This window comes from Heterodontus francisci, chromosome 15 (assembly GCF_036365525.1).
Source record: "Heterodontus francisci isolate sHetFra1 chromosome 15, sHetFra1.hap1, whole genome shotgun sequence".
Taxonomy (NCBI): Eukaryota; Metazoa; Chordata; class Chondrichthyes; order Heterodontiformes; family Heterodontidae; genus Heterodontus; species Heterodontus francisci.
This window is the reverse complement of record NC_090385.1, coordinates 54,200,472-54,227,176: the sequence shown is the minus strand read 5'-3', so window position 1 is coordinate 54,227,176 and position 26,705 is coordinate 54,200,472. Positions and strand designations below refer to the sequence as shown.

The window sequence follows — 26,705 nt, the reverse complement described above, 5'->3', positions numbered from 1 at the left end:
ACCACAACCACCGCGGGGGCATTGTGTGGAGGGGGCGAGACTTCGGGTGTGCATGAAGGATCTGACGGGGAGGGCCCTTCTCACCACCAGCCAAGCTACATCTTGGTGCTTGTTTGAGAGTTCTGGTGATGAGGCATTCCGCCAAATGACTTTGACGGTCTGCTCGGGGAACCATCCGACAGGATCTACCGTCTCCTTTTTCCGTAGGGCCTTGAGGACATTCCGTGCAGACCACTGCCTGATGGACCGGTGGTCAAAGGTGTTTTCCCCCAGAATCTGCTCCACGAAGGATAGGTGGTACGGCACGGCCCAACTGCATGGAGCGTTCCGCGGCAATGTGACCAGGCCCATCCTTCGCAACACTGGGGACAGATAGAACCTCAGCACGTAGTGACACTTGGAGTTTGCGTACTGGAGGTCTACACACAGCTTGATGCAGCCGCACACGAAGGTGGTCATCAGGATGAGGGCCACGTTGGGTACATTTTTCCCGCCCTTGTCCAGAGATTTGAACATCGTGTCCCTCCGGACCCGGTCCATTTTAGATCCCCAGATGAAGCGGAAAATGGCTCGGGTGACTGCCACAGCGCAGGAGTGGGATATGGGCCAGACCTGCGCCATGTACAGCAACAATGTGAGCGCCTCGTACCTGATGACCAGGTTCTTACCCACGATGGAGAGAGATCGCTGCCCCCACATGCTCAACTTTTGTCGGACCTTGGCTACTCGCTCCTCCCAGGTTTTGGTGCATGCCCCGGCCCTTCCGAACCATATCCCCAGCACCTTCAGGTAATCTGACCTGACGGTGAAGGGGACAAAGGATTGGTCAGCCCAGTTCCCAAAGAACATGGCCTCGCTCTTGCCGTGGTTAACTTTGGCTCCCGAGGCTAGTTCGAACTGGTCGCAGATGCTCATCAGTCTGCGCACGGACAGCGGATCCGAGCAGAAGACGGCGACGTCGTCCATGTACAGGGAGGTTTTAACCTGAGTGCCTCCACTGCCTGGGATTGTCACCCCTCTTATGCTCGCATCCCTCCTAATAGACTCAGCAAAAGGTTCAATACAGCAAACAAACAAGACCGGGGAGAGAGGACAGCCCTGTCTGACTCCAGATTTGATCAGGAAATTTTCCGATTCCCACCCTTTGGTTGAGACTGCGCTACTGATGTTTGTGTAGAGCAGTTGGATCCAATTGCAGATTCCCTCCCCAAACCCCATTTTGGAAAGCATGTCGATCATGTAGGTGTGCGATATCCTGTCAAAAGCCTTCTCCTGGTCCAGGCTGATGAGGCAGGTGTCCACCCTCCTGTCCCGTACGTAGGCGATCGTATCCCTGAGTAGCGCGAGACTATCAGAGATCTTCCTGCCGGGTACAGTACAGGTCTGATCGGGGTGGATCACCAACTCCAGAGCAGACTTGACTCGACTGGCTATGACTTTGGACAGAATCTTGTAGTCAACATTAAGCAGTGAGATGGGCCGCCAATTTCTGATTTCTGCCCTCTCCCCCTTCCGATTGTAAATGAGGGTGATGATGCCTTTCCTCATGGATTCTGACATGCTGCCGGCCAGGAGCATACTCTCGTATACTTCCAGCAGCTCTGGGCCGACCCAGTCCCACAGGGCCGAGTACAACTCAACCGGTAAGCCGTGGCTTCCGGGAGTTTTACTCATCTCGAAGGACTCGATGGCCTTTTGTCAGCTCGTCCAGAGTTAGTGGCTTGTCCAGTCTCTCCCTCCTGCTGTCATCTAAGACCTCTGTGATAGATGACAGGAAGGACTGGGAGGCTCTGCTGTCTGTGGGCTTCGCGTCATACAGCCCAGCATAAAAGGATTTGCTGATCCTTAGTATGTCGGACTGCGAAGACGTTACCGAGCCATCTTCTGCCTTCAGGCTGCTGATAACAGAGCTCTCTCTGTGTACCTTTTGGAAGAGGTAACGCGAGCACGTCTCATCCTGCTCGATGGAGCGGACTCTGGACCGGAAGATGATCTTGGAGGCCTCCTTGGCAAAGAGCGAGGCCTGCTGGCTCTTCACCTCTTGGAGGTCCTCCTTGACCTCGACCCCCATTGACTGCAACCGGAGCAGATTTTGCATACTTTTCTGGAGTCGGGACATTTCCCTCTGTCTCTCTCTCGCCCTCTGAACACCTTTGTGGATGAAGAACCTCTTGATGTTCTCCTTAATCGCTTCCCACCAGTGAACTGGAGACTCAAAGAGGGGTTTCACGGTCCTCCAACCTTTGTAATGCCTTTTGAGTTCCTCAACGTTCTCTGGAGTCAGCAGTGTAGCATTGAGCTTCCACATCCCTCTGCCAACCCGCTGGTTGTCCTGTAAGTGACAGTCGGCCAGTAAGAGGCAGTGGTCGGAGAAGAACACCGGCTTGACGTCGGTGGATCCAACCGTGACGGGACGGGACACAAATAGGAAGTACCGGGGCGTACACGTTGATCAACCGGAGCGGAGCATTGTTGTACATTACATCAGTTACGAGGAGGCAACCGCCCACCACCTCCTTAACTTCGGAGATGGTGAAGTTACCTCCCCGCAGCAGAATACCCAGGCCGGAGGAACGGCAATCATTACCCCCCAACCTGATCGATGGCCCGTGGGACCACCATCGCGACCACTGCCTGTAGGTGCTGAGGTGTGATATTCCACACTCCTGCAGAAACAGTAGGTCAGCTTTGACCTTGGCGAGGTAATCCAAGGTTGAAACACATCGCGTAGTAGATTTAATGCTACGCACATTAATGGAAGCAATCTTTACACCCATTTTTTTAAAGTTAGTTGTTGCTTCCCATACCATTTGTCCTTGCTAGTCCCAGTCCTTCAGGATGTTCCTGCATACCAATCGTGTGAGCAAGCTGTTTCACAATAGTTGGGCTCAGAAGCCCCTCCTGGTTTTTCATGCAGGGTTTGTTCCGCTGGGGTGACATTGGGGGGGTCTTGTAGGCAGCAAAGATTGGGTTATCCTCTGCTGCTTCCATCTGTTCCTCCTCAAAAACATCACTGCTCCCGGCTTCCCGGAGCTGAGGTGCGCCAGACGCGTCTTTGCTGTCGGTGTCCCGGAGCTGAGATGCGTTGACCACGTCGTTACGTGTGGCGCTTTGGGGTTGGGGCATACCGGGCCCATCACAGCTTCCAGTGCCCGGGGGCTGGGATGCTTTATCTTCCATCTCCTTGGAGCTCTGCCGCCTCTTTTGAAGGGGCTGTCGTTCCAGCATTCCCCTGTCCAGTGAAGAGGAGTTGTTGCAGTCTGATTCAGAAGATAACCTCCTCTTGCCACTGGTTTGGGTGGTGGCCTGTTCCGCTTTGGGATGTTTTTTCTTTGTGGTTTTCCTCTGGACCACTTGCCACTGACCTGTTTGTCCATCTGCTGCCTCCTCCTCCATTGATTCTGTCTGTGGAGGAGGGGTTTCCGGGCGCAGGGTAGGTGCTGGGTCGCTGGTTTCAGCTGCCTCCCCTTCCTTCTCCTTCTCAGGTAAAAGTTCCTCACTGCGGAGAAGGTTTCTGGTCTCCTTTCGAACACCGGACGTCTTCGTCGAACCTTCTCCCGGCCTTTCCTTGGACTTTCCCGCCTGAGCATAACTGAGGCAGCGTTTGGGGCAGGTTTTGTGGAGATGGCCTGCCGCGCCGCACAAGTTGCAACACTTAGTCTGCTTACAGTCCTTGGTCTGATGGCCTTCCTCCTTGCAGTTCTTGCAAACAACCATGCTGCAGTTGGCCGCCACGTGACCAGATTTGTCACAGGTGCGGCAAACTCTGGGCTGCCCAGCGTAGACCAAGAAGCCTCGACTTCCCCCGATAGCGAAGCTGGAGGGAGGGTGGATGATGGCTCCACTGGGATCGACCTTCAAGGTCACCTTGACCTGCCGCTTGCTGGTCCAAATCCCAAAGGGGTCCTTGACATCAGTGCTGCTGCCGGCCACCTCGACGTACCTGGCGAGAAAGGTGAGTACATCCACCACCGGAACATGGGGGTTGTAGAGGTGAATTGTCACCACCCGGTCCCGTTGTGACGGAAGCGTGAAGAGCGGCTCCGCTGTGAGGATCGACAGTGGCGCCCGGTCCCCTTTCTCCTTGAACGCCTTCAGGAATTTGATGCATCCCGCCACGTTCCGGAACGTCACGTCGAAGTATCCACTGCTGGGGAAATCCTGCAGGCAGAAGACGTCCGTCGCTTGAAATCCGCAGCAATCGAAGAGAATTTCCTTGATGAAAAAGGTGCGATTGACCGGTGCATCTCCTTCCTTGTCTTTCACGACCACCCGAACGGTGTTGCGCACTCCCTGGCCCGAAGCTCGAAGATTGGTTATAGCCATTTTACTCAAAGCTTCCCCAGGATCAAAAGGCAATGATCATAGTCTCTTCTCAACCAAGTAAGCACTGATAAGAACAGATACTACACTTGATCTTAGCCAAAAGGCCTTGACTTGAATTGCCTATGCCCTAAGTTGTGGAACTCCCCCCCCTAAATCTTTCTGCCTCTCTACCTCACTTTCCTCCTTTAAGATACTCCTGGTCATCCGACCTAATTTCTTCTTATGTGGCTCGGTGTCATATTTTGTTTTATAATGATTGGAAATCCAGCCCTTGCTCTCTATATTACAAAATGATATTGAAACGCTGGAGAAAATGCAAAAATGATTTATAAGAATGTTATCAGAATTAAGAGAATGCAACCATCAGGAAAGATTGAGCAGGTAGCTGCATTTTATTTTGAGAAAAAGGATGCCTAGGAGGTGACCTGATAGAGGATTTTTAAATTATGAAGAGCTTCAAGCGGGTGGATGTGAAGAAACTGTTTCGAATTGTGGGTGAGTCCAGAAGAAGCGCGCACAAAGATGAGATAGCCTCAAACAGATCAAATAAAGAATTTAAGAGGAATTTCTTTACACAGAGTGTGGAGAATATGGAACTCACTGCCACATAGAGTAGTTGAAACAGACAACACTGATGCATTTAAGCAGAGGCTTCATGTGTACATGAGGGAGGGGGAATGGAGGGATACAGGGGCAGGGAGCAAAGAGGTAATTAGAGTGGGAGAAGGCTTGTGTGGAACATAAACGCCAATTGGGCTGAATGGCTTTGTTCTGTTCTGTTGATTCGATATAATATTGGCAGGTATCATATTTAATCCTGTGCACTTGATTTGAAGTAATACTGGAGCTGAATGTTCCACTGCACACTGTACCTTACCAACTTGGTCAGCACCATTTGAAATGAAAGTTTTTTGAAACCCACATCAACCAACTTCTGCAACTATTTTATCTGCAATTCAAAAATTTCTTCACACTTTTATATCCCCTATTTAATATACAAAGTAAGACAATTAGCAAAAAACAGAAAGATGTTTTAAAAATGAGTGAGTTACCTAACTTGGATCAATTGTACATAACAAGAATCCTGGTCATCAGAAACTCTGATCGTCCTCTGCAACAGATTTGTTGTCGTTTATGAGTTTTCTGATCTCAGCTGGGTTAGCAGTTAGGACACGACACTTGGTCTCAGCACTATGAAGGATAAATGAACAGGCTTCAAGCTGTTGATGGCTATCCAATAACTGCTGCTGGAAAGTGCATGCGTGCGTGCGTGTGTGTGTATCAATCCAGTGGGGACAGGATTAGGAACAGCTGTCATATCCTCCACGGTGGAATACCCTATTGAAACTCATTGATTTTGTTCATACATGATGAATGATAACTTGGCTGAGTAACTGGAGGACTGCTGGTGTTCCGTGTAACTGTACTTTAGCAAGAATTAGTGCCAAAAAGAAAGGAGGGGAGAGAATCAGCCAAATTGCCTTTAGTTTGTTTTTTAGTTGGCTAAAAAAACTTTTAAGCAACATGCACATGCACATGGAAAATGATCTCTTCAGACACTATGTCAGCCTATAAATTATTATGTATGCTCCTTTCCTTCTATGACCTTTATACCTGCAGGCTTTCAATTTTTTGTGTAACACATCCTTAAATGAACAGCCTGTCAATCGCTAAAGTCATGGCGGGTCAGATACAGATGCTTCTCCCATCTGTTTCTGAGCCACGTGTTGCCAGGGCAATGGAGTCAGGCTGCAAGCAGGCAGGAATGCACAGCTGCAATTGCCTAAGTTGGCACAGTTCCAAGATGGCAGTCCTTCTTCAAAGAGAAGTGGTACACTACTATTTTAATTTCTTTGCTGGCAGTGCATGCGACTTTTCACTTTCTTTTGTAAGTTATTTACTATTTTGCTGCACTTCTCTGCTGAAATTTTCCTGCACCATGTATCTTCCCTAACCAATAGATTATATTTTAAAAGTTATTTTCAGAGAGTGCTGGTTCGACTGCAGATGCTGGAGGCAAACTCACAATAAACAGTGCTACAGACTCGGCAACACAACAGCGTCGTCATGAGGTTTTCCTGCAAGCACGAGACTTGGGAACCAGCAAAAACATGGACAGAAAGGCCTGACAGTAAAAAGACAACTAGAGCATGAACCTTCAGCACAGGGATAGGCCATTCGGCCCTCCAAGCCTGTGCCGATCTTGATGCCTGTCGAAACTAAAACCTTCTGATTGATAGGCTGTTCATTTAAGGATGTGTTACACAAAAACATAATAATTCCGGGGACCGTACTCCTCTTTCTTCTTTCTTTTTTTTTCTTTTGGGCCTCCTTATCTCGAGAGACAATGGATACGCGCCTGGAGGTGATCAGTGGTTTGTGAAGCAGCGCCTGGAGTGGCTATAAAGGCCAATTCTGGAGTGACAGGCTCTTCCACAGGTGCTGCAGAGAAATTTGTTTGTCGGGGCTGTTGCACAGTTGGCTCTCCCCTTGCGCCTCTGTCTTTTTTCCTGCCAACTACTAAGTCTCTTCGACTCGCCACAATTTAGCCCTGTCTTTATGGCTGCCCGCCAGCTCTGGCGAATGCTGGCAACTGACTCCCACGACTTGTGATCAATGTCACACGATTTCATGTCGCGTTTGCAGACGTCTTTATAGCGGAGACATGGACGGCCGGTGGGTCTGATACCAGTGGCGAGCTCGCTGTACAATGTGTCTTTGGGGATCCTGCCATCTTCCATGCGGCTCACATGGCCAAACCATCTCAAGCGCCGCTGACTCAGTAGTGTGTATAAGCTGGGGGTGTTGGCCGCTTCAAGGACTTCTGTGTTGGAGATATAGTCCTGCCACCTGATGCCAAGTATTCTCCGAAGGCAGCGAAGACGGAATGAATTGAGACGTCGCTCTTGGCTGGCATACGTTGTCCAGGCCTCGCTGCCATAGAGCAAGGTACTGAGGACACAGGCCTGATACACTCGGACTTTTGTGTTCCGTGTCAGTGCGCCATTTTCCCACACTCTCTTGGCCAGTCTGGACATAGCAGTGGAAGCCTTACCCATGCGCCTGTTGATTTCTGCATCTAGAGACAGGTTACTGGTGATAGTTGAGCCTAGGTAGGTGAACTCTTGAACCACTTCCAGAGCGTGGTCGCCAATATTGATGGATGGAGCATTTCTGACGTCCTGCCCCATGATGTTCGTTTTCTTGAAGCTGATGGTTAGGCCAAATTCATTGCAGGCAGCCGCAAACCTGTCGATGAGACTCTGCAGGCACTCTTCAGTGTGAGATGTTAAAGCAGCATCGTCAGCAAAGCGGAGTTCTCTGATGAGGACTTTCCGTACTTTGGACTTCGCTCTTAGACGGGCAAGGTTGAACAACCTGCCCCCTGATCTTGTGTGGAGGAAAATTCCTTCTTCAGAGGATTTGAACGCATGTGAAAGCAGCAGGGAGAAGAAAATCCCAAAAAGTGTGGGTGCAAGAACACAGTCCTGTTTCACACCACTCAGGATAGGAAAGGGCTATTCCCATCCTATTCATGTATTTGTCAAGATGCCTCTTAAACGTCTCGATGGTACCTACTTCCACCACCTCCCCGGCAGCAAGTTTCAGGCACTCGCCACCCTCTGTGTTAGGAACTTGCCTCGCACATCCCCTCTAAACTTTGCCCCTCGCACCTTAAACTTATGTCCCCTAGTAACTGACTCTTCCACCCTGGGAAAAAGCTTCTGACTATCCATTCTGTCCGTGCCACTCATAACTTTGCAAACCTCTATCATGTCGCCCCTCCACCTCCATCGTTCCAGTGAAAACAATCCGAGTTTATCCAACCTCTCCTCATAGCTAATGCCCTCCAGACCAGGCAACATCCTGGTAAACCTCTTCTATACCCTCACTAAAGCCTCCGTGACCAGAATTGCACACAATATTCCTAGTGTGGCCTAACTAAGCTTCTGTACAGCTGCAGCATGACTTGCCAATTTTTATACTCTATGCCCCGACCGAAGAAGGCAAGCATGCCGTATGCCTTCTTGACTACCTTATCCACCTGCGTTGCCACTTTCAGTGACCTGTAGACCTGTACGCCCAGATCTCTCTGCCTGTCAATACTCCTAAGGGTTCTGCCATTTACTGTATACTTCCCACCTGTATTAGATCTTCCAAAATGCATTACCTCATATTTGTCCGGATTAAACTCCATCTGCCATTTCTCTGCCCAAGTCTCCAACCGATCTATATCCTGCTGTATCCTCTGACAACCCTCATCACTATCCACAACTCCACCAACCTTTGTGTCGTCCGCAAAACTTACTAATCAGACCAGCTCCATTTTCCTCCAAATTATTTATATATAATACAAACAGCAAAGGTCTCAGCACTGATCCCAGCGGAACACCACTAGTCACAGCCCTCCATTCAGAAAAGCACCCTTCCACTGCTACCCTCTGTCTTCTATGACCGAGCCAGTTCTGTATCCATCTTGCCAGCTCACCTCTGATCTGCCATGAGGGACCTTGTCAAAGGCTTTACTGAAGTCCATATAGACAGCATCCACTACCCTTCCTTCATCAATCATCTTCGTCACTTCCTCAAAAAACTCAATCAAGTTAGTGAGACACAACCTCCCCTTCACAAAACCATGCTGCCTCTCGCTAATAAGTTCATTTGTTTCCAAATGGGAGTAAATCCTGTCCCGAAGAATCCTCTCTAATAATTTCCCTACCACTGACATAAGGCTCACCGGTCAATAATTTCCTGGATTATCCTTGCTACCCTTCTTAAACAAAGGAACAACATTGGCTATTCTCCAGTCCTCTGGGACCTCACCCATAGCCAATGAGGATACAAAGATTTCTGTCAAGGTCCCAGCAATTTCTTCCCTTGCCTCCCTCAGTATTCTGGGGTAGATCCCTGGGGACTTATCTACCTTAATGCTTTGCAAGACGCCCAACACCTCCTCCTTTTTGATAATGAGATGACTGAGACTATCTACACTCCCTTCCCTAGACTCATCATCCACCAAGTCCTTCTCTTTGGTGAATACTGATGCAAAGTACTCATTTAGTACCTCGCCCATTTCCTCTGGCTCCACACATAGATTCCCTCCTCTGTCCTTGAGTGGGCCAACCCTTTCCCTGGTTACCCTCTTGCTGTTTATAGACGTATAAAAAGCCTTGGGATTCTCCTTAATCCTGTATGCCAATGACTTTTCATGACCCCTTTTAGCCCTCCTGACTCCTTGCTTAAGTTCCTTCCTACTTTCTTTATATTCCTCAAGGGCTTCCCAGCCTTCTAGCCCTTACGAATGCTTCCTTTTTCTTTTTGACTGGGCTCACAATATCCCTCGTAATCCAAGGTTCTCGAAACTTGCCAAACTTATCCTTCTTCCTCACAGGAACATGCCGGTCCTGGATTCTAATCAACTGACGTTTGAAAGACTCCCACATGTCAGATGTTGATTTACCCTCAAACAGCCGCCCCCAATCTAAATTCTTCAGTTCCTGCCTAATATTGTTATAATTAGCCTTTCCCCAATTTAGCACCTTCACCCAAGGACTACTCTTATCCTTGTCCACAAGTACCTTAAAACCTACGGAATTATGGTCACTGTTCCCAAAATGCTCCCCTACTGAGACTTCAACCACTTGGCCGGGCTCATTCCCCAATACCAGGTCCAGTATGGCCCCTTCCCTAGTTGGACTATCTACACATTGTTTAAAGAAGCTCTCCTGGATGCTCCTTACAAATTCTGCCCCATCTAAGCCCCTAGCACTAAGTGAGTCCCAGTCAATATAGGGGAAGTTAAAATCACCCACCACTACAACTCTGTTACCTTTACATCTTTCCAAAATCTGTCTACATATCTGCTCCTCTACCTCCCGCTGGCTGTTAGGAGGCCTATAGTAAACCCCCAACATCGTGACTGCACCCTTCCTATTCCTGAGCTCCACCCATATTGCCTCGCTGCATGACCCCTCCGAGGTGTCCTCCCACAGTACAGCTGTGATATTACTTAACCAGTAATGCAACTCCCCCACCCCTTTTACATCCCCCTCTATCCTGCCTGAAGCTTCTAAATCCCGGAACATTTAGCTGCCAATCCTGTCCTTCCCTCAACCAAGTCTCAGTAATAGCAACAACATCATAGTTCCAAGTACTAATCCAAGCTGTAAGTTCGTCTGCCTTACCTGTTAAACTTCTCACATTGAAACAAATGCACTTCAGACCACCAGTCCTGCTGTGCTCAGCAACATCTCCCTGCCTGCTCTTCCTCTTAGTCTTACTGGCCTTATTTATTAGTTCCCCCTCAGTTATTTCACCTGCTGTCCTACTGCTCTGGTTCCCACCCCCCTGCCACACTAGTTTAAACCCTCCCTAGTGATGCTAGCAAACCTCGCTTCCTGTCTGAAAGACTTCTTGCTGCACCAGGTAGTGCCTTTACTCACTTGACCATTAGGGGAGCTGCTTTTTAAAGTACCACTGTCTGGCAAAGTAGTAAAGTGGCACAGTGCATTGCAGCTTTAAACCACTGGATATAGGTGGGGCATAATATTAATGGGACAGATCTTGAAAACAACAAAAAGGAGTTCATAAAGTTTACCAGATTAAAGCTGAGAGAATACAAAATCCTGTCTCATTGGTATATAAATCTTTCAAAACAAGAAAAACAAATATATTACCATTTTCAGCGTATTGTGTACACCTGCCCCTTCTCTAATGATATGGAGGTGGTGTTTCTGTGAAGAAACATCTCCTATCTATTTAAACTTTCCTTAAGGCAACATGTCATTGAAAAGAAGAAAATTGTTGGTTTGTTTCAATAAGTTAAGTTTACCGAACTTCGACTTGTTTTAAGATCATTGGGGCATTTTTCACTAATAGCAGGTGTGCAGACAGTTTTCAAAATAAAACAGCTTAAATCATGATTTTATTATGTACTATAGGTCAGGGATGTCTCCTACTGATATATGCGGAGGGTTGGTACTGTGACCTCCTATTATTATATACCCTAAATCTGTCATCTACTGATATTATTAAATATTATGGGCAAGGTTTGTCATCCACTGATATTATTAAATACTGTGAATCGGGTCTGTCACGTACTAGTATCATACCACTGATTAGGTCAGTCACCTATTTATGTTATATACCATGTTATTTGTTGATATTATTATACATTGTGGCTCGGTTCTGCTCCAACTGGTGTTGTTACATACTGTGAAATGGCTCTGGAACTGGCTAATATTATCACATAGAGAGGATCAGGTCTGTCCTACTGATATTATCAATAGCATGGGCAGGATCGGTCACCTACTGATGTTAACTAATATGGATCAGATCTGTCAACAACTGATATATCTGGTAATTCAGATCGGTGATCTGCATTTTTTTTTAAACCTAGGTTAAGTGTCATGTTACATTGTCTGTTTTTATGAAATTGCTACCAGCTGACAGCTTGATTGGGCACCATAATAACTTGTCTTTTTAAAACTGTGTACGTTTAAGCTTCCGTGTACTTTCCCAATTTTCTGCCTTTTCCCCTGAAGGTGCCATCTGTTATTGAGGTTCAGTTTCATAAACTCTAACCGCCCTCTGGACCTTGACCGGAAGTCCATTCTTCATGTACAGACCTAAATAAACATTGAATGGATAAAATAAAAGCAAAATACTGCAGATGCTGGAAATCTGAAATAAAAACTGAAAGTGCTGGAAATACTCAGCAGGTCAGGCAGCATCTGTGGAGAGAGAAGCAGAGTTAATGTTTCAGGTCTGTGATCTTTCATCAGAACTATGCCGAAAGGTCACAGATCTGAAACATTAACTCTGCTTCTCTCTCCACAACCATTGAATGGAGGCAGACTATACCTTATCTGCTGTGCATACACAAATTTTACAGTAGAGAGTCACTGGTTAATTATTAGGAGCAGGAAAAGTGTTTGATTTCATCCCCTCTCTAGTCAAGAGTCAGTGTAATCCCTTACTGCCACTCCCGTCACCATGCACCACCACACCCCCCCCCCCACCCACCCATCAACAGATGAGGATTAAGCCTCACTTAATTCTCAAAGAAATAGCATTTTATTTGTTAAAATGTTATGCATTTCTTTTCTCAATCACTATCTGTGAAGGGCAGCCTTTAGTGCAGCATGCTGAGTACCAGTGTACTGTGCCAGTGTGGAAGGATGGACTTTTACCTCTGTAACTCCCAATCCATGAAGCTCCCAATGTCAGCCAGACCATCGGGAAACAGAAAAGAAAAATGAGAGTATGGCTCGATCAATGCACCAACTAGCTGCTAGCTATTGGCAGACAGCTGGAATCAGATTGCTTGCATACATTCTCCATAGGGAATATCATATGGCACAAGAGAGGCCTAAAAGAATTGGGAATGAAAAATAATTTACAAGTTGGGTTCAACTGGGCTAAACAATATCACCCCTTTCAAATATATCTACATTTTTAATGTTAAATATTATGGAAGAGCAGGAGAAAAGCACTTATCTAACATTTTCCCCAACAAGTGTCAGTATCTTCAGGTGATGAGAGAAGTAGGAAAACAATAGAAAATAGCTCAGCTCAAAGTCATGTCAAAATTGTTTTGGGGGAAGAAATTGACCAACCCCTGAAAACAGGCATAGGGATCATGGTATACAATTAACCCTTGCCTGCTGATAGCGTAGCAGGCAGTAGAGTAAATTTATCCTTTGTCACGCAATTGTTTTCGTCTCCTCTGTTTAAATAGCATGCCTTTAAGACTCTGTTTTAAAACAGTGTGCCTTTAAGACTGAGCACAGTGTGCCAGCAGCTGCACCTGTTTCCTAGGCCACAGCAGGAGAGAGACGTCACATGGTGCACTGTAACTTTTAACTGTGGATAAAGACTGGCTTTAACCGGTTTGAACTAGAGTTTAGAAAAGCATGCTCTGAAGGAGAAGTTGTACATCTCACTTAGCAGGAAAATCAACATTTATCTTCAAGAAGGACTCTTGTTTGTTTGTGTTTGCTGGAATTCTCAGTAAAGCTTCTACTGAAAGACTGCCAATTTTAGAATCCAAATAGGCCTGTTAAAAGAACTGTGTGACGCCTGCTGCAACCGAAGTGCTTTGAACGCCTATCCGTTATAGAATGTCAAATTCGCCTGGAGACTTCGAGTGGCATCCGATTGTTCTAATCTGGGACACCTCACCAACCAGGAACGTAACTCACCAGGACTTTACAACCTAGCTACTTATTTTATTCCTAAGAAACTATTTTTTTTAAAACGGTTAACCATTGATTTTTGAATGTATGTGTGTGTGCATTAGGGTTAAGAGAAAATAAGAAGTTATAAGTTCTTTAGACATAGGTTTATCTTAATAGTGTTAAGATTTAGTTTATTAATACATAGTTAATTTGTTGTTGTCTAAAGATACCTGGTTTAGTCTGTTTTATTCTGCGGGTTAATAAAGTGTTATTTTGTCTGATTTCCAGTTAGATGGGAAAACTTTAATGATGTGCTGTGACCTGTGGAGTACTAGAACTGAATTGACAGTGCATGCCTCCCGCCTCGGTCGTAACACCTGTCTGTTGCTTTATTTAATTGCCATGTGCAGCCTGCTGCTCACATTGTTCATTGGTTACATACATCAGACAAGGCCCAATTTCTCCAATAACTAGTGCTTCTTAAAGGTAGCTTGCAACTCTTAAAGAGGAGGTGCATAGTGGCTGCAAGAAACAGTCAGAGTCATCTGAAAACTGAATCTGTGCTGTAATGCTTTGAGGAATGGGTGAACATGTGAGAGAGTGAGCACCAATGTTTTCAGACACTGCACTGGACGTCATGGTGAAAGCGACGGAAAGAAGGAAAGATAGAATCATAGAGTCATAGAGTTATACAGCACAGAAATAGGCCCTTTGGCCCATCGTGTCTGTGCCGGCCATCCAGCACCCAACTATTCTAATCCCATATTCCTGCACTTGACCCGTAGCCTTGTATGCTATGGCGTTTCAAGTGCTCATCTAAATACTTCTTAAATGCTGTGAGGGTTCCTGCCTCCACCACCTCTTCAGGCCTTGCATTCCAGATTCCAACCACCCGCTGGGTGAAAACATTTTTCCTCAAGTCCCCCCTAAACCTCCTGTTCCTTACCCTAAATCTATGCCCCCTGGTTCTTGACCCCTCTGCCCCAATGTCCCGTATCTGAAGGAGGTGCAGAGGCCCTCCAGACAGATCCTCAGGAGGCAGTGGGAGGAAGTAACAGCAGAGATCATTGCCAAGAATATAGTTCCAAGAAAATGGATGTAGTGCAGGAAGAAGTTTAACAATCTCACGCAAGTTGTCAAGATCAATGAATTCATCTTCGAATGTAATATCCTACCAACTACACCACTAGCCTCCTCTACTGTTCAATTCACTACACCCCCATTACCCACTTACCAACAATCCATTATTCAATCCTTAAATTCATGTGTTTTACCTCATAGTTAGCACTGTTGCAAGCCTCATATCCACAATTCACAAGCAGCCACACACTAGCAGCTATTCAGCTAGAACAGCCACATCATCCAAACATATTGCATGACACTCACTGACACACTTCCCACTTTCTTGCAGGAGAAGGTGGCACATGACAGAAGGCAGTAGCAAAGAATTGAAAGAGTACAATATCTGCATGTTTTAACCCCCATGAAGGAGACGGGAAGGGGCATCATCGGCAGAGCTGGAGAGATCGATGATGAAGGTATTTGCGAATCTAATTCTTCTTCTTTCATCCCATTTCTCCCGCATCCCATAATCTCTTCTGACTGAGAAGCTGCAGTTGGTGTAAACATACCCTTCTTACTTTCTCCTCTCCTCTCACTGCAACCCAACCCTTTTTCATTTCAGATACCCAAGAACTGGAATCTTCGCATTCAGTGGAGGAAGAGGACATTGAAGAATCACTGTCACTCGATCTTACACTCACAGCCACCAGCTCAGATACTTTTATTTTAGAGGCCAGAATAGAGGAGGGATCTGCACGTGGTGAGATACCAGGCACAGGAGTGCAGGAGCCAGGGTGGGAGGGAAAGGAAAGGACAGATACCAGCTCACCGGAGGGCGAGGGTGCATACTAGCTCAGCTGCAGAGGACTCAGATGAGGACTTCAATGAGCTAGGTTACTGGAGAAGGCTGATGGGAGTACATAACCGAATGCTTGTGCACTGGAAGGTTAGCTGGGAAGCCTGCACTCAATGTCAAGGAGCCTTGCAGGAGTCTGGCTCCAACTTGGCACAGGCCTTTACACAGTGCTTAGAGCCCATCCTTTCCAACATGGAACTGGGTTGTTACCTCCATCAGCCCACCAGTGGAACTCACCATGATACAGTGTCTGACGGCAGACGTCACAGCTTCCATTGCAGCACAAACAGCTTCCATCAGATATCTGCATGCTGCAGTGGAAGCTCAGACTACTATCATCATTGTTTTGGATACCACTGTTCAAAGGGGTTTCAAGGGCATCACAACAGTTCATCAATCTGTTTTCCAACAGACCAGTAGAATTGCTGAGACACCATCCTAGGGGAGTAGCAGTGACTCCATGAAGCATGAAGGTGCTGTTCTCTCTTAGGATGACAGCAATCGTGCTTCCACCTCTGCCACTCCACCAGTTGCCTTGCTGTTGCAGCCCAGACTGCTGTAGCTCAGGCTGAAATGGTGCAGTCTGAAGCCAGGCCTTCTTGACCCAGAGTTGCTTGAGATCATCTTCCAAGGCCATCTGCAGTATCCTCCATTGAAAGTCAACAACCTTTTGCCACCCATGCTGCAGCCACTGGGGAAGTTCCTCGTAAGTGCACTACGAGAGGCAAAGGTAGAAGGAAGACAGGCACTAAGGAAATGCACAAGGATGATTACATTATTTTAATATGCATTATGTCATGATTGAATTTATAAATTTGGATTGCAAAATTAATTTTTTGGTTTTTACTTTTGTGTAGTAACATTGGTTGGGTTGGGGGTCCTTCATGCTGTTTAAAGTCATGTTCAGCTGTGTGAGGTTAAGACAGAGTGTAGGCTGGTGTGTGTCGATTGAAAATGACAGCAGTGGTGTCAAATCAGAATTGCACACTGACGTCATGACCTGTATGTTCTCATGCTGCCAGTGGTCGTTAGGTGGGCGTGCGGAAAATCTTTCACCAAGGTGGCATTTGGCACACTTCTCGTCAGAAGTGTGCGCGCACCTCACAGACGCCATTTGTGAGCAATGGAGGTCATGTAGCGCCTAAAATACAGGTGTTACAGAGCTCAGTTTCTTTCCTATTATGTTTTTGACTGAAACAGAAACAATAGATGCAGACCACAAGTTAGTATGTGTGTAAAGCCGGTGATTGAAGAATCATCATACTTTCCTTCATTGGGAATGTATTGGAGGGGTAGCAAATTGCAAACCGATTTATGCCCAGGAACCAGACATAACGTTATACATGTACAGATGGACTCAAATCTACTGTGGAGCCTCATTACTGCTTTGGTCTAAATGATCAGGACCAGTTTTATTCACACTTTGTATCTCAGAGCCAGTCAAATTAAAAATACTTTCATTCTGGTTTGGGAAGGTAGAGATTATAACCTTGGGAATACATGAACTAAATGTCAGAATACATAAATTCACAGTTTGTGTACTGTACTTTATAACTGCAGGAATTTGGAGCCAATCTACTATATGAAAAAGGATTTAGGCATGGTGCTCAGAACATGTACAGCTGTGAGCAGGGAATGGAAAGGCCAAAAGATGCCAATTTTCTGTTTCTTACCATCTGCAGAAATATTCCCTGTATACTTAACAATGCCATAAAATTGTTCCAAATCACAAAACATTTTTGGTTTATAGCATTCTTCAAATGAACCATAAGATTGTAATCAGTAATAGTTTTGCATTCACAATCTCTTTCAGTAGTTCAAGAGCTAACAAAGAGATTATGGGAGTGAAATTTAATTGGTAGCTCACTTCACACCCCACCAGATTTCCTTTGCTGATTTGCTATCATCAGCTTACACTACCGCTAGTGAAATTTCATCCTCTATATATTGTGATCTGGAGATTTTAATGAAATCCGTAGCGAACACTGTTAAATTAGACTTAAGTTGCTTTGTAAAGCAGTGCAGGAGTTGTTCTTCTAGGATTCTATGATGTGTCGTATCACATGACCATACCTGCAATTTCTAACCTGATGAATTTCTGATGTTATGCTGCCATGGGGAGGCACCGTATGAAGACTAAGAACTTAATTTGCCAATATCTTGCAGAGACTCCAGACAGCAGATGGAAAATGTCGCACTGCTGCAGTAGAGGGTTCTCTTCTGATGTTAGGGCTGAGACACAGCAAAGGGAGCTTTAATCCAGACCTAACCGTGTTGCACCTGCCTTGGGAATATCTAGCCCTGAAATTGAGTGCCTTTTGATACACTGTTGTGGCTCAGCTGGGTGAAGTAATAGAAATTTCAACCAAAAGATTGAAAGCCTTGGCCCAGCAATATAATCCCTGACTTTGAAGAATTCAAAATTCACAAACACAAAAGAAAAAGGCCAAGAAGAACAAAAAAGTGCAAGTTAACAGATCATTCTCATGCAAGTGGAAGGATCAATGATAGCATTGCTAGCAGGTAGTGTTTGGTGCAGCAAAAAGCAATACTATCTACTTACAGACATGTTCAACTCCAAATAATTCACTGCAGGGAGAAGAGAGTGAGCCAGAAGTTGTGGTACACTTTGAGGACAGAGCAAGGGTATGTATTGAGGTCCCACGGATAGATTTTCACGAGATAGGGAGAAAGTTAAAGAGTAGGACCTCAAGGGTAATAATATCTGGATTACTCCCAGTGCCATGTGCTAGCGGGAGTAGAAATAGGAAGATAGGGAGGATCAATGCGTGGCTTGAAGCATGGTGCAGGAGGGAATGATTCAGATTCTTGGGGCATTGGGACCAGTTCTGCGGCAAAAGGCACATATTCAAAAGAGACAGGTTGCACCCCAACAGGACTGGGATCAAGGTCCTCATTGGGAGATTCATTAGTGTGGTTGGGGAGGGTTTAAACCAAGGGTGTCCAACCTTTATGCGTGGGGGGGGGGGGGGGGTGCCACATTATACTTTTTGTCTTACATAGGGGGCCGGTGAGAAAATTTTGGAGATAAAGACATTAAAAATTTATCTTACTGTCTCTCTCTCTCTTCCCCCTCTTTCTGTCTCTCTCTCTTTTCCCCCCATCTCAGTCACCCTCCCTCTCTCTTTCCCCTCTCTATCTCTTCCGTCCCCAGTCTCTGTCCCCCCCTTTCCCCTCTCTCTGACCCCCATCTCTGTTTCTCTCTCTCTTCCTCCCTCTCTCTCAGTTGCTCTCTCTTCCCCCTGTCTCTCTGTCTTCCCCCCCCACTCTGTCCCCCTTTCTGTCTCTCTCTCTTCCCCCCCTCTTTCCTCCACCCATCTCTCTGTCCCCCCCTCTGTCTCTTTCTCTTCCACCCTCTCTCTCTGTCTTCCCCAAGTCCTGTTCACCCATCACCCTTGTGCTCACTGACCTATCTTGGCTCTCGGTTAAGCTATGCCTCGATGCTAAAATTCTCACCCTTGTTTTGAAATCCCTCAATGGTTTCGCCTCTCCCAACTCTCCTCTAGCCCTACAACCCTCTGGATATCTGTGCTGCTACAATTTGCATCTTGAGTACCCAATTTTAATCACTCAACCAGTTGTGGCAGGTTCTCACCTGCCAAGGCCCTAATCTCTGGAATTCCCTCTCCAAATCTCTTTTTCCGTCTTTAAGACGCTCCTTAAAATCTCCCTCTTGACCCTTATTTGCCCTAATGTTTTATGTAGTTTGGTGTCAAATTTTGTTTGATAATACTCCTGTGAAGCACCTTGGGACTATGTTAAAGGCTCACAACATTGGGAAATAACAACCAAGCTTAATCCAGGGATGCTTAGATCTAAAGTAGCATAGCTTTCTTCACTGGTCATGGATCAACACAGACCAAGGATTGAAGTTGGAACTTTTTAGTATGTAGAGCTGAGCTACTTACTGGTGAAATATTTTATTAGGGAAGCTCAGGTTATTTATTTTACATAAGTTCAACATTTGAAGACATGAACACCATAATATAAAATGAATACAGCAAACCTCAGTTTTCCAGTGGATAGAGCCTCATTTTAATATTTGAGGTAGGTGTTAAGGAGAACAGGGAAGTGTAGATGGGGAGGAGTATTTCAAAGTTTGGTGCCTAGGTGTCTGAAGCCACATCTATTGATGTTAGGGTGAAGGACGGGAGGATGATCAAGAGACTGGAGTCAGAGGAAGGGAGTTCAGGAGAGGATGTAACGCTGAAGGAGCTTACAGACTGAGTGAGAAATGAAGCCACAGAGAATTTAAACACAAGGATGAGAATTTTCAATTTGAGGCAGTGGGGGTGCACTTCAGTGGCCATCATTACGAAGCCTGCCAATATTCAGTACCTACGCTCCTACTACGATGATCCAGTGGACTAATAGACTGCTGGCACTATATCTAGGTTCAAACATCTAGAATGGTCACTTTGGCAGGTGATAAAGGGAAGTTGATTCCCCCATTTGAACAATATATACCATCACCCCAAAAAATCATGTATACCATATAGTTATAAACTTATAAGTTTTAGCTTTTAATCCATCTGTAAACAGTCAGACATAAGTTAAATTGTTATAAAATAAAGTCATATCAACACAAGGGAAGCAGCTGATTGATGAGCAGCTGGCAAGTCTTTATTAAGTTCCAAATTTATTTCTATTATATCAGTTAATAGTCTAATAAATAGAGGCATGTCCGGACATCCCATGGTGTGCACATCCTCTTTCAAATGGGAACTCCAGGACACTTCTCATATCCTGGACAACCACGTGGCAGCTGTAGGAGCTTGAGCGGCAGCTGGCGTCACTGCGGTGTATCCCCAAGGTTGAGTTCCATGGATAGCACAATTCTGGATATGGTCATTCCACAGCTTAAGGGTTTGCAAGCAGAGAGGGAATGAGCGACCGCCAAGCAGTCAAAGAAGACCAGGCAGGTAGTGCAGGAGTCCCCTGAGTGCATGTCGCTGTCCAACTGGTATTGAATTCTGAATACTGATGAGAGCTCCTCTTGGCAGTGCAGCCAGAGTCAGGTCCACAACACCACAGCTGGCTTAGCTGTTAGTGGGCCAGGACAAAGATTGGGTAAGCAATAATGATGGGGGTTTTTATAGTTAGGGGAACAGACAGACGTTTTTGCGGCCATAGACATGACTCCAGGATGGAAAGTTGTTTCCCTGGTGCCAGGGTCAAGGATGTCACTGAGCGCCTGCAGAGAACTCTGAGAGAAGAGGGTGAACAACCAACAGTTGTGGTCCATATTCGTACCAATGAAATAGGTAGAAAGAGGGATGAGGTTCTGCAAGCAGAATTTAGGAAGCTAGAAAAGAATCTAGCAAGCAGGATCTCAGTGGGGTAATAATCTCTGGATTACTCCCAGTGTTAAATGCCAGCGAATATAGAAATAGGATAGAGCAGATGAATGTGTGGCTGGAGAGATGGTGCAGGAGGGAGGTCTTTAGATTCCTGGGACATTGGGACTGGTTCTGGGGGAGATGGGACCTCCTCAGGCCAGACAGGTTGCACCTGAACAGAGCTGGGAGCAATGTCCTTGCAAAGCAGTTTGGTAGTGCTATCGGGAAACAGGAGGCAACATTAGAGAGGAAAAACAAGGTGCACAAAGAATTGGGAGAGACAGATAGCACTAGAGTAAGAAATAGTATGGAATTAGATGGGGCCAGAGTAAGAGGGAATGCAATAAGGTTTAAATTGGGTTTACAGTGCATGTAGGTGAATGCACAGAATGCGTTAAATCAAGTTGGTGAGTTGCAGGCACAGGTAGCCACGTGGGAGTATGATGTTGTGGCGATAACAGAGACTTGGCTCAAAAAGGGGCAGGACTGGGTACTAAATATTCCTGAATACAACGACATAATCTATTTGATTAGGGATAAAACAGAACAGAAGTACCATTACACTACTGGGTGTAATCTATAGGCCTCCAACTCATGGGAAACATATAGAGGAACAAATTTGCAAGGAAATTAGAGTTGCAGGAATTATAGAGTAGTTATAAAAGGGGGACTTTAATTATCCTAACATAGACTGGGATAGTAATTGTGGAAGGGCAGAGAGGGGGAAGTTTCAAAAGTGTGTTCCGCAGAATTTTCTACATCTATATGTTTCCAGTCCAACCAGGAAGGAGGCATTGGTTCAAGGGAATGAGGTGGCACAAATGGTTCAAGTGTCAGTAGGGGAACAGTGATCATGGTATTATAAGATTTAGGTGAGCTATGGAAAAGGACAAAAAGCAATCCAGAATAAAATTAATTAATTGGGGAAAGGCCAATTGCAATGGGATGAGAACGGATCTGGCTCAAGTAAATGGGAACAAAAGATTGGCAGGTAAAACTGTAATTGAACACTGAGTTGCCTTTAAAGAGGAGATGGTTCAGGTACAGTCGAGGTACATTCCCAGGAGGGGAAAAGGTAGGACAAACAAAGCCAGAGGTCCCTGGATGATGAAAGAGATGGACAGTAAGAAGAAGAAGAAAAAGGGCGTATATGACAGATGCCAGGTTGATAATACAAGTGAGAAGCAGGCTGAATGTAGAAAGTTCAAAGAGGAAGTGAAAAAAAATATGAGCAGCAAAGAAAGCATATAAGACTCTGGCAGCCAACATAAAAGGGAATCCAAAAGTCTTCTACAGGCATATGAATAGCAAAAAGGGTGGTAAAAGGAAGATCGGGCCAATTAGGGAGCAAAAAGGTCTATAAATGGAGGCAGAGGGCATGGATGAGGTACTAAATGACTAGTTTGCATCTGTCTTTACCAAGGAGGAAGATACTACCACAGTTTTAGTGAATGAGGAGGTGGTTGAGACATTGGATAGGCTAAAAATTAATAAAGAGGAGGTCTGAGAAAGGCTAGCTGTCAAGTTGATAAGACACCAGGACTGGATCAGCTGCATGTGAGGATATTGAGGGAAGTAAGGGTGGAAATTGAGAAGGCACTGACCATAATCTTGCAGTACTCCTTAAATACAGGGGTGGTGCTCGAGGATTGGAGAATTGCAAGTGCTACACCCTTGTTCAAAAAAATGTACAAGGATGAATCCAGCAACTACAGGCCAGTCAGTTTAATCACAGTGGTGGGAAAGCTTTCAGAATGATAATCCAGGACAAAATTAACAATCACTTGGACAAATGTGGATTAATTAACTAAGGCCAATATGTTTTAACAACAGCAAATTGTGTTTATCTTATTGGATTGAATTTTTTTTGATAAGGTAACAAAGATTGATGTGGGTAATGTGGTTGAAGTGGTGTAGATAGGCTTCCAAACGGCATTTGATAAAGTGCCACATAACAGGCTTGTCAGCAAAGTTGAAGCCCTTGAAATAAAAGGAACAGTGGCAGCATGAATATGAATTTTACTGAGGGACAGGAAACGGAGAGTAATGGTGTCTAGTCGTTTCTCAGACTAGAGGAAGGTACATAGTGGGGTTCTCTAGGGGTCGGTATTAGGACCACTGCTTTTTTTGATCTATATTGATTACCTAGACTTGGGTGTACAGGACAAAACTTCAGAATTTGCTGCAAACTTGGAAATATTGTGAACTATGAGGAGGATAGTGAAAGACTTCAAGAGGACATAGACAGGCTGGTGGAATGGGATGAATACGTGGTAGATGAAATTTATGCAGAGAAGTGTGAAGTGATACATTTTGGTAGGAAGAACAATGAAAGGCACTATAAAATAAAGGATACAATTCAAAAGTGGGTGCAGGAGCAGAGGGACCTGGGGTTATATGTGCACAGATCGTTGAAAGAGGTAGGGCAGATTGAAAAAGCAATGAATGAGTGGCATGCCCAGTAAAGGCATGTCCTATTCATGACTTTAAACATGGACTGTATTCAACATAGAAACTTCTAGAACTGAGTTTTCCTTTTATTTTAAATGAGCCACAATGGACATTAAAAGGGCTGCATAAGCTGGCTGCCAAGGGCCAGGTGACTTTTGCAATTGAATTACCATGGGTGGAGTCCCTCCCTTGAATGGACATACCAAGACAAAACCATTTATGGAATTCACACCTCCTATTGTTTGTGGACTGACCCAAAACTCTCTATCTATGGACACCTGGACTCACTGTTTCCGAGCTCAAAACTTAACAAAGAGCTGTAAGAAAACAGTTAAATCATAAGTAGATGTGAATAGCCACCATGGTGTAGCAATAGCTTTGAACTTCAAATCATTCCAGGTGGGCAATAGAAGTATTGATCACATGACCAAAGTTAATCACAGATAACAGATCTTACTACTCCAAGCACCAGGGAGAAGCTAGTCAGTCAGCAAACAACAACTGCAGAGAAAGCAGACAAGGCAGCACCATCATGCCTTAAAAGAACTGGAGGCGGTAACATTTTAAGATCTCCAAGCCTGATCCTTTTCAAGTCCACCAGTACAGAAAACCAACCTCCTAGTAATGAGACTACACACAACTAACTTTGTGACCTGCTGAAAATCCACTTCTTCGAGAGAATCCCGCAACGACTTCGATATACGACTCCGGGTATCGAATCCCCCTAACTACACTTCAAGAATGGAAACGCTTTTATTATTTTATTTTTATTTAGAGATACAGCACTGAAACAGGCCCTTCGGCCCACCAAGTCTGTGCCGACCATCAACCACCCATTTATACTAATCCTACTTAATCTAATATTCCTACCACATCCCCACCCACCTACCTAACTAGGGGCAATTTATAATAGCCAATTTACCTATCTCTTTTGGCTGTGGGAGGAAACCGGGCCCGGCGAAAACCCACATGGTCACAGGGAGAACTTGCAAACTCCGCACAGGCAGTACCCAGAATTGAACCCGGGTCACTGGAGCTGTGAGGCTGCAGTGCTAACCACTGCGCCACTGTGCTGCTTTCTTCACTGGGCCCGCAACACATGCCTTTTCCCCAAGACGAGCCAAATCATGTGATTTACAATACATTCCTTTCTTTGTAATTGGCAAAAGTGCACTGTTCTCTTTAACGGCTTTCTTTCTTGTGCGCGTGTGTGAGTGGTGAGTGAATGGCTTTCGGGCTGAACGTGTGAATAAAAATAATCCTCTTGAATTTAAACCCATGAGAAGCGTGCTGCTGGTTATAAAAATTGGTCACATACTCACTGGTTAAGAAACACACATATCGTCCTTCTCAAAAATACACACGGACTACGGACAGCAAAGGGAAGGGAATTGGGATTTCAGTTCTCTATCAATACTGTCCGTAACAATGAGGCATACCGGATCCTGGGCTTTATAGATAGAGGTACAGAGTACAAAACAAGGAAGTTATGGTGAACCTTTATAAAACACTGGTTTGGCCTTAACTGGAGTGTTGTGTCCAGTTCTGAGCACTATGCTTTAGGAAGGATGTGAAATAAAGGCCTGCTACCCGACCCAAACCCGACGGGACCCGATGCCATGTGTCAGGTTCGGGTCGGGTCGCACTTCCGGGTCTGGCATTTGGGCTCAGGTCGGACACGCTCCATCACAGGTTAAGTGGCTCCAATGTAAATGTAATTTTTGGACTAGAAAGGTGGTTTTGTTACAGTTATTTTAAGCTTGTGCAGATCAGCAACAAAGTGAAAAACAGATGGTCGGGTGGGGTCCGGCGCAGGAAAAAAATGGAAGGACTCAGGCTCGGGTCGGGCTTTTTTTTTGCAGAGCCGAGCAGGCCTTTAATGTGAAGGCATTGGAGAAGGTGTAGAAAAGATTTACAAGAATGGCTCTGGGATGAAAGACTTCATGTATGTGGATATCTGCGTGCCACACTGCATAAGCAGCATGCGATAGAGCTAAGCGATCCCATAACCAACGGATCAGATCGAAGCTCTGCAGACCTGCCACATTCAGCCATGAATGGTGGTGGACAATTAAACAACTAACTGGAGGAGGTGGCTCCACAAATATCCCCATCCTCAATGATGGGGGAGCCCAGCACATCAGTGTGAAAGATAAGGCTGAAGCATTTGCAACAGTTGATGATCCATCTCAGCCTCCTCCTGAAGTCCCCAGTATCACAGATGCCAGACTTCAGCCAATTTCATTCACTCCGCGTGACATCAAGAAACGGCTGAAGGCACTGGATACTACAAAAGCTATGGGCCCTGACAATATTCCGGCAATAGTACTGAAGACCTGTGCTCCAGAACTTGCTGCGCCCCTAGCCAAGCTGTTCCAGTACAGCTACAACACTGGCATCTACCCCGCAATATGGAAAATTGCCCTGGTATGTCCTGTACACAAAAAGCAGGACAAGTCCAACACGGCCAATTACCGCCCAATCAGCCTACTCTCAATCATCAGTAAAGTGATGGAAGGTGTCATCAACAGTGCCATCAAGCAGCACTTGCTTAGCAATAACCTGCTCAGTGCCACTCAGCTCCTGACCTCATTACAGCCTTGGTTCAAACATGGACAAAAGAGCTGAACTCAAGAGGTGAGGTGAGAGTGACAGTGACTGCTCTTAACATCAAGGCAGAATTTGACCGAGTATGGCATCGAGGAGCCCTAGCAAAACTGAGGTCAATGGGAATCAAGAGGAAAACCCTCCGCTGGCTGGAGTTATACCTAATGCAAAGGAAGATGGTTGTGGTTGTTGGAGGTCAATCATCTGAGTTCCAGGACATCACTGCAGGCGTTCCTCAGGGTAGTGTCCTGGGCCCAACCATCTTTAGCTGCTTCATCAATGACCTTCCTTCAATCATAAGGTCAGAAGTAGGGATGTAACATTCAGCACCATTCGTGACTCCTCAGATACTGAAGCAGTCCGTGTAGAAATGCAGCAAGACCTCGACAATATCCAGGCTTGGGCTGATAAATGGCAAGTAACATTCGCGCCACACAAGTGCCAGGCAATGACCATCTCCAACAAGAGAGAATCTAACCATCTCCCCTTGACATTCAACAGCATTACCATCGCTGAATCCCCCACTATCAACATCCTAGGGGATACCATTGACCAGAAACTGAACTGCAGTAGTCATATAAATACCGTGGCTACAAGAGCAGGTCAGAGGCTAGGAATCCTGAGGCGAGTAACTCACCTCCTGACTCCCCAAAGCCTGTCCACCATCTACAAGGCACAAGTCAGGAGTGTGATGGAATACTCTCCACTTGCCTGGATGGGTGCACCTCCAACAACACTCAAGAAGCTCGACACCATCCAGGACGAAGCAGCCCGCTTGATTGGCACCCCATCTACAAACATTCATTCCCTCCACCACCGATGCACAGTGGCAACAGGGTGTACCATCTACAAGATGCACTGCAG

General features: G+C 45.7%; 1 pseudogene; it reads right to left on the bottom strand.

Moving 5' to 3' along the window:
• Positions 1 to 4,333: 4,333 nt before the first annotated feature.
• LOC137377965 (U2 spliceosomal RNA) lies at positions 4,334 to 4,443 on the bottom strand (annotated as a pseudogene).
• Between the last annotated feature and the right edge of the window lie 22,262 nt (positions 4,444 to 26,705).